Genomic DNA, 8,108 nt, shown 5'->3' on the forward strand with positions numbered 1-8,108 from the left:
AACGAGAACACACACACACACACATACACACACACACACACACACACACACACACACACACACACACACACACACACACACACACAGGTAGGGGTGTGTTAGGTGACAATCATGGTGAAAACAAACATGCTTGAATAAACAAAACAAAGCACAAAGGAAACATGTCAGCTTATCTGAGGACATATTTAAGAAGTTTTGGGTGATAACAAATCAAACTGGATGACAGCTCACTAAGCCTCACCCACCGTAAATAATACCTGGCAAGCTTTCATTTCTCATACAGCACAGACAGTTTAAAACAAAGCTCACCAGTTTACTATAAAAACATTCACATTTTTTAAATAATTTCTTGTCTGTTTTCGGCTCAGTTGTACTAAAAAATAAGACAACAGCCTCTTTGTGACTGACAACTCAGTGGCTGCCCAGTCATTGCACTGGAATTTTTTGACATTCATTGACTTACTGGGCAACCAATTGGTCATCCAGAGGGTTGAGCCTACAACAATCTGAGTCTCTGGGTGACTGCTTTCGATCACAAGAGTGCACAGGTCGCCTAACAGGGGGGCAACTGGTCTACAAATGACCACGGTCTGTCGAACTGATTGCCATCACTCTCACACACAATGACAAAGGTTTGCAGATAATTCTGATTTATAAACTCAAACTCAGATTGCTAGCACACTGCAATCAGTCTGAATCACTCTGCACTGAACTCATCTGTGCTGTATCTTGTGGCATTAGGGGAACTGACCCTGTGACGCTGACACTGCTATTAAAAACCAGGGATTACATGAAGTAACCCGATGTTCTATTCCTATATGTCTGTGAAGGTTCTCAGTCATCCAGGTCATTGTAGTCTAAGAATGACCTGGATGTATTCTGTGTATGTAGTCGTCAACAGATTTGTTGCCATGTTGCTGCACCAAAGTACCCTGCAGCAACCAAGTAAAGTTGCCCTGTACCTGTGCATGTGCAATGACAATAAAGTTGAATTCAAAGTCACCTTAAGGATGTCAACTGACTGCAAATCGTCCCAGATCTGGTTCCTAACTTCAAAGCAACCATTTCAAAGTCACCAAGATCCCAAGTTCACTGCACATAATTGTGGTTGTGCTACATTCTCCAACCGCTGTTTCCCTGGATTGACTGCTGCATTAGATACGCAAATGCAGTCTGCTGGCTTTTGGCTGGGAACCATTGATTTTGACGGCCTAAATTAGATTTTATGAATGAGGGTTTAAGGATCCGATTTGAACTGTATTCACATGAGAATGTTGTTAAATGGGGAGTTAGATTATAGTGTGCTGAAAGTGTAATAATGTTAAATCAGATTATTGTTATTTTTCTGCTTGAATTTTATTTAGAAAGAATAAAAAACACTGCGTGTCAAGCATGTTTATTAAAAAGTAACTGTTTTTTTCTTTTGCTGAAACTTGTGATTTTCAATCTTCACATAAATTCTGTTTTCAAATGGTAAACTGCAAACAGAAAAAGAAAATTCAAATGAAACAAAATAATTTTTATCAGTTAATGGCATACAAAAATCAGATTCAACTCTTATTTTATTTACGTTTATCAGGAACATCTATGAGCTTTCAAACACTGGAGAAATCTTAAAGTATGGATTAGCATGTCTTCTAAACTGGGCATGAACTGGAACCAAGTTGCAATGTCTGGGACTAAACATTGCACTTCCTCTATCCTAGAGCTAAAAATGGATAAGTCTACATAGACTAAAGACAGTGCTAAAATGTGAGTCATGCAAATAACATGCTCATAGCCTGGCACAAAAACGGTTTTTAGTCTCTATAGCAAATTTAACCATTTACAAAACCTATACTAGAATTCAATTCAATTTCAATTAAATTTGCTGCTTTGCTGCTGCTTTATACTGGTAAAGCTCTTACAATAATACGGAAAACCCCCCCAAAATCAGATCATCCCCAATGAGCAAGCACATGGCGACAGTAGGAAGGAAAAACTCCCTTTTAGCAGGAAAAAACATCTGGCAGAACCAGGCTCAGGGAGGGGCAGCCATCTCCCCGACTCCCTGAACCCTCTCACCTGATCCATCTCTCAGGTGGATGCAGACACAGGCTGTTATTGTCGTCTAGGCTTCACATCTGTTTATTTTAGACACTCAAATGGATCTCTTGAACTTTTTTGTGGTGTTGGCGTCTTCTGGAACATTTTTACTTTCAGTATTCTGGCAAGTTGCGTGGGTAAAGCTAAGGAGGTGTTGAGCAGGTCATCTACTAATTGAAAGATTGGTGATTCAATCCCTGACTGCTCAATTCTGCATGCCAAAGTATCCTTGGGCAAGACACCGAACCCCACGATGCTCTGTGATGTGTTCATCGGAGTGTAAATGTCCATGAATGCTGGGTGAATGAGGCATGTTACATAAAGCATTTTGACTGCTCGTGTAGAAAGAAATCTGCTTACAGCCAAGGCATAATTCTTATGCATCATTATGCTAGAATTAGACATTTCCTCTTTGGGGGAGGAGTTGGGAAAACAGTTGGTTGCAGAGGTTGAAAACAATGCTTGGCTGTCAGTTTTAAAGCCTTTGTTTCCATCAGAACAGCACAGTCTCTCCTCAAGTAATTTTTGCTCAGTGGCTTTTCTCTTTCACAGTTCGACCTGTCTGAAGAAGAGAATGAAAAGCTGGAGTGATGTATGCAGGGATGCTCGGCAATCGTCAAAGCATCAATCAAATGTTTTAACTCCGTGTGTTCTATTCATAGAGAGTCATTAATCACAGAGGAGGGTGTCGCGCTGCTGCCTCAAAAAGCCTGTAGCAACGATGGAGGCGTGAAACTTTTCTCTCTGAAACTTGAAACCGAGCTGCTTAAGTATGAAGTGTGAATCTGAGCAAAATGTAGGCGTTAACCTTCAACACAACAGAGTTTGCCAAACATGTGGAAGCGCGCTTCTTGGAATAAGTTCATGATGTGCACACTTAAATGTTCTTCGATCTGAACATCAGTAATGTTTGAGTGGAGATGCAAGCGTTTAGATATAGAGTGCAGCTGTGCATGTTTTTCCAGCTGACGGTATATCGATCAGCCTCAGTTACATTATGTTAGCATTCCTCACAGTGTTATTCACACCATTAGACAGACAGAAAATAGCACCACTGTGAATTCGGCATCACTCTGATGCCTGGGGTGCTTAAATGCCTGTCCTGATGGATTTTCTGAAATTAACATTTTTCCAGGTTGCCCAGCAGTTTCCTCAACATTAATTTATAGTATTTACAAAGTGTAGGACTGGGTGACAATATGAAATTCATAAACTAGTCACAACGTTAATGAAAACTCCATAGCTAAGATACCAGCATGTTAAAGCTGCACTGATGCAAACTTATATTGCATTAGACGATTGTTAAGACATGTAGGTTGCCCCCAAAATTCCCTAGTCAGACACATGTTTTCTGAAATAGAAATGAAGAAAGAAAAAACAAAAACATCAACCAGGCCTTTACTTCATGCGCACTTACTTTATAGTCAGTTGCTCATGCAGTTCATATGCAGGGATGAGGAAAATGACAAGCAGTCTGCAGCTTTCAAAGATTGGAGTTATGGACAGCAAGAGCGTGATGGTAAAATACAAACTGTGCCCAACCCCAGCCGAGCAGCCAGAGCCTTCAGCAGGTAACAATGGCAGTGATGAGCAGTGTGGTTTGTAGCATTTCTACCTGTATATGTTTCTGAAGTAGAATCACTCTGGTGATCTCTTTGAAGTCTGGGCTGGTTTTTCAGGTTTCGTCTTTGTTGCTGGTTTTGCGTTTAATAAACACTAAAAGAAAGATTATATGTGTGTCCTCATTCTGTGTCAGCAATGTCGACTGTGGTCTAAGCTTTATTTCAGTTCATGATTATGAAGTAATGGGAAAGTAATGTAACAAGTAGTGTAAGAAATTACTTGTTCTAATGAATAATTCAGTAACGTACTGCTTTACTGTTATGAAAAGTGATGAGTAATGTGTAATCGGGTACTTTTTTGTGTAACAGCTCAGCACTGGTGAATAACAGTATTAACTTAAATTAAACATTTCAAATGTGTAACTCATGTGGTATGTAATAACTTCAGTTTTTCAGATGTGCAGCCTACAACTTTCTTAAGCACTGAACAGATCTCTCCAATAACCTTTACTGCAAGATTGGACAGTCTTTATGCACTTCTTGCAACTGATGAGTGAAAGACAAAATTATAAAATAATGAGTGGATCAGGTCGCACAGAGCACCAGGTGGCTGGGCCTTCGCCCATGGAGGAACAGCCCTAAAGAACCTCTTGGGTCAGCCCTTCCTTGGATCCACAACCTGCAAGGCTGCCTGTAAGGGTCAGTGCAGTGTTGAACAGGTGATGATCAAAGGCAGAGGAGTCGGTGGTTTAGTCCCTGAAATGATATTGGCTTGTTATAGACGGACTCACCTTGATGCACAGAAGAGGAGATCTTGAGAGGAGCTGGACTCTATTTCATTTTGGAGTTGCTGTTTTTGAGAGGCGGCAAGCAGGGCCAAGTATACTTGTATTTCCTGCTTCAGTGCCTTTATATTGTGCTTTTCCTTGTTGCAAGAGAGGGTTGCTTCCCAGAGTTACCCACCCTTTTTGGGGTGTCTTAGTTGGATGCTGATGGTAAGTTAGATCAGTGGTCAGGGAGGATGCCAGATTGACTTGGCAGCCCACATGTATAGTTAGGGTGTATCTGGCAGAGGGAAGTTCCACTTTCCAGCAGAAGTTCAAGTGGGAAAATGAGGACATAACCCAAAATAGTAAAAGACAACACACAAAGTTATAGACTCAGTTGAATGATAGCAGTATCATCAATAACAGCAGCGGTTTGTTTAAAATGGCATCAACATAACACCACCTAGCAGGCATCAGTGTTTGCATTTTGCACCTATAAGGAATGCAGCTCGCTAGCTTTAACTGATAACTCAGTGCACCCAACCCGATGAGAAAATTTGTGTGGCTGACTCCAACTTGTTGGTCTCGCGAATAACTCGTGCACTTTCCTCTTCACTGTTCTCATTCATAAAGTTCTCTGCAAACGCTAACATTAAGGCTAATAGGTGGATTTCTCCATTTTAGCACAGCTAGCCAAACAACAAAGAAAAAAAACCACTTACTGCTTAAGAGACAGAGAGTGAACATGTATAATTCGATTTTTAAACTTAAAACTCATTATTGTAACCCGAGGTACTATGAAAGTCACCTCCTTAGACTGCTTTTTAGTTATCAGTTCTGTCACTCGTTAGCGAATATAAACTAAAGTAAGCAGCAACCAACCCATCCAGTGATGTCACGTTCTGTACTTGTCTCCACAGTGCATTTGTAGTGGTTTACTTAAGAGATGCTTTTCGTCAGGGTGCAAATACACTCAAGAGTAAGTGTTTACACTCAATGAATGTATCATGATATTGCCCTATCAGTAAAAATATTTAATTAAATTCATTAATAAATACCCACAACAACACTCTCTTTAGCTGGTGAGGCGGCTGATGGCAAACTCCACACTGGATGCTTCTATTGCTCGAGGATGATATTTGTTTCTCTCTGCACTGAAAGCAAGAAGCTCTTACTCATGACATATTCAGAAAAGCAGAGGGCGTTTAGCTTTTGCAGAGGAGAGCTGATCCCCTGGGAGAACTTCTCCATAGAAAATAATGAAAAGAAGCATGTTTAAAAGGCCCTGTCTGAGCAGTAATAGCTATGTTTCGGTAAGCTCACGTTGAGCAAACCTAAATGCAAATGAGGTGGCTTGAAGCAAATAAATAGGTTGCCTTGACATAAATTCATGCCAGTAAAAATGCACAGTGAAGACGCACCATCGTCCACGTTCCAGGAACGGGCTAATTCTGGGGGGGTGGGGGGTTAGGATGCTATGGTGCAGTAAAGTAGCACACATGTAATGCTGTTTGAAGACCAAAATAGATGATACTCACTGAGTCACAATGCTAATCTACTAAGTGAAAATGAAAGTGAAAATGAAACCCTTTGTGTTTCCAGTGTGGGAGTGACAGCAGAGTGACATGTCTTAGTATGTCGTCAGTGGTATTTCAGGAAAGCCAAGTGACATCAAACACTCATCCCGTCATTCTCACTCACTACATCCTGTTTTTTATAACAAAACTGGGATAAACTCTGCAAAAACAATCGTCTCGAGTATCTGTGATGTTTTCTCTGATATCAGGTCTGTATAGCACTGGTGTTTATCCTCCCTCTCATTACTTCTTCTGGGCTTTACATTGTCTGTGTTATTGCTGCAGTGACTTAGGATTGGACGATAATTGTTGTGGACACAATGAAACGGCCAGCCGAGCACTCAGTGGCTCTAAGCTCTTATAGACTTAAGTGGCTGTGGTGGATCAGTAAAGTGCTTGTGGAAGTGCAGAGGGAACCTAACCCATCTCCTGTTTCTATCTTCTTGCTCGCTCAAATGCTGCACAGTCACTGAAAGCCCTCCTCTCCTTCATTACATATTCCCCTCGACAACCCCTCCCCCTCTTCGTCCTCTAATTTCCTCTTTCCATAAATCTCTCTTTGCCATAGTTTCTCTCCACGCTCCTCTGTTTCCTCACCTCCATTTTGTAACTGAGGCGGGCTCGGTGCTCATCATTTCTGTCGAGCTCCGATTCACTTTCCTGGAACCCGTCTCTCCATCTGTCTTGCCAGTTTTTCAGCAAAGTGAATGCAAACCTCTCCTCCACCTTCTCCACTCTTATCTCCTCATCCTTCCATCAGTCTCCATCACGGCCGACTGCTGCCACTTCAGACCTGTCTGTCCATGCATCTCTTTCTTATTCTTGCCCTCTCACCAGCACAGAGTTCCCTCTGTCTTTCTCAAACCATCTCTCTCCTGGCAAACAGAGGGACGTTGCTATACTGACAGTAGTGTGGGTTCGACAAGTGTTTTGGGGATTTACACCATTAAAATAATTTTCTTGGTACCTATCAATAAAAATACACTGGAGCCAGTACTGCCGAATAAAGTAAGACTAGACAACACACCACATATGATATATAGTAAGCAGATAAACTACCTCTAGCTGACAAATTATATTTTGTTTTGTGTTTTGGCTATATTTGTGCACCTCCCCTGCAGTTATGGTACATTACTGCTGTCTGGCAGATGGAAACTTTTGTGGATATTCACTGTAATATGATACCTACAAGTAACAGAAATCTTACCAAACTTGCAGTAACACATTGTTGGTCACTTGGGGGCACTGTTGGGCACATTACATGTTTCAGTAACCCAATTCAATTTTATTTATACAGCGCCTCAAGGTGCTTTATATTGTACGGTAGACCCTACAATATTACATACAGAGAAAAACCCAACATATGACCCCCTTTGAGCAAGCACTTTGGCGACAGTGGGAAAGAAAAACTCCCTTTTAACAGGAAGAAACCTCCAGCAGGGGCAGGCTCAGGGAGGGGCGGGGCCATCTGCCACAATCGGCTGAGGAGAGAGAAGGAAAACAGGATAAAAGACTTGCTGTGGAAAAGAGACAGAGATTAATAACAAGTAAGTAATGTAATGTAACGCATTACTGTACTAAATTCCGTAATCACATTACAGTTACAATCACGTTGTTACTTATGTTCAGTTATCTGCATGTCAGGCAAATAGAAAAAAATATCTTTTTTTGGTTTCTTTGGGTGGCACAGTGATTAGCACTGGAAACTGATAGTGGAGTAGTCTACAGTGGAAATGTGGACATTACAGCACAGACAGTATGCTATCACAAACCTAGCCAAGAACCCAGAGCGATAATAAAGCTGAGTGAGTCCAGCAGCCAGCTCCCGAACTTCAACATGTAACAAAAGTAGTGTTGAGCCATCAGCCTCACTGTCTCGATTTGCTTTGAAGTCTCATTGTGGTGATTTTTAACTTTGTATTGTCACCTTTGTGTTCATACATGAATACTAGTAAGCATGTCCTGACAAGGCCAGAGATTTATATTGTTCTAAAGTTTATATTGTTGACTGGTAATTACAGTGGGACAAAAAAGTATTTAGTCAGCCACCGATTGTGCAAGTTCCCCCACTTAAAATGATGACAGAGGTCAGTAATTTGCACCAGAGGTACACTTCA

At 41.2% G+C, this 8,108-nt stretch overlaps 1 protein-coding gene across 1 annotated transcript in view; it reads right to left on the bottom strand.

Annotated features, from left to right (window-relative positions):
- LOC102290889 overlaps positions 1–8,108 on the bottom strand; it is a gene marked incomplete at its 5' end in the record, with an annotated part of 14,749 nt that overhangs the window by 4,384 nt on the left and 2,257 nt on the right.

This window comes from Haplochromis burtoni, unplaced genomic scaffold, assembly GCF_018398535.1.
Source record: "Haplochromis burtoni strain Fernald_Lab_line unplaced genomic scaffold, NCSU_Asbu1 Contig_339, whole genome shotgun sequence".
Lineage (NCBI taxonomy): Eukaryota > Metazoa > Chordata > Actinopteri > Cichliformes > Cichlidae > Haplochromis > Haplochromis burtoni.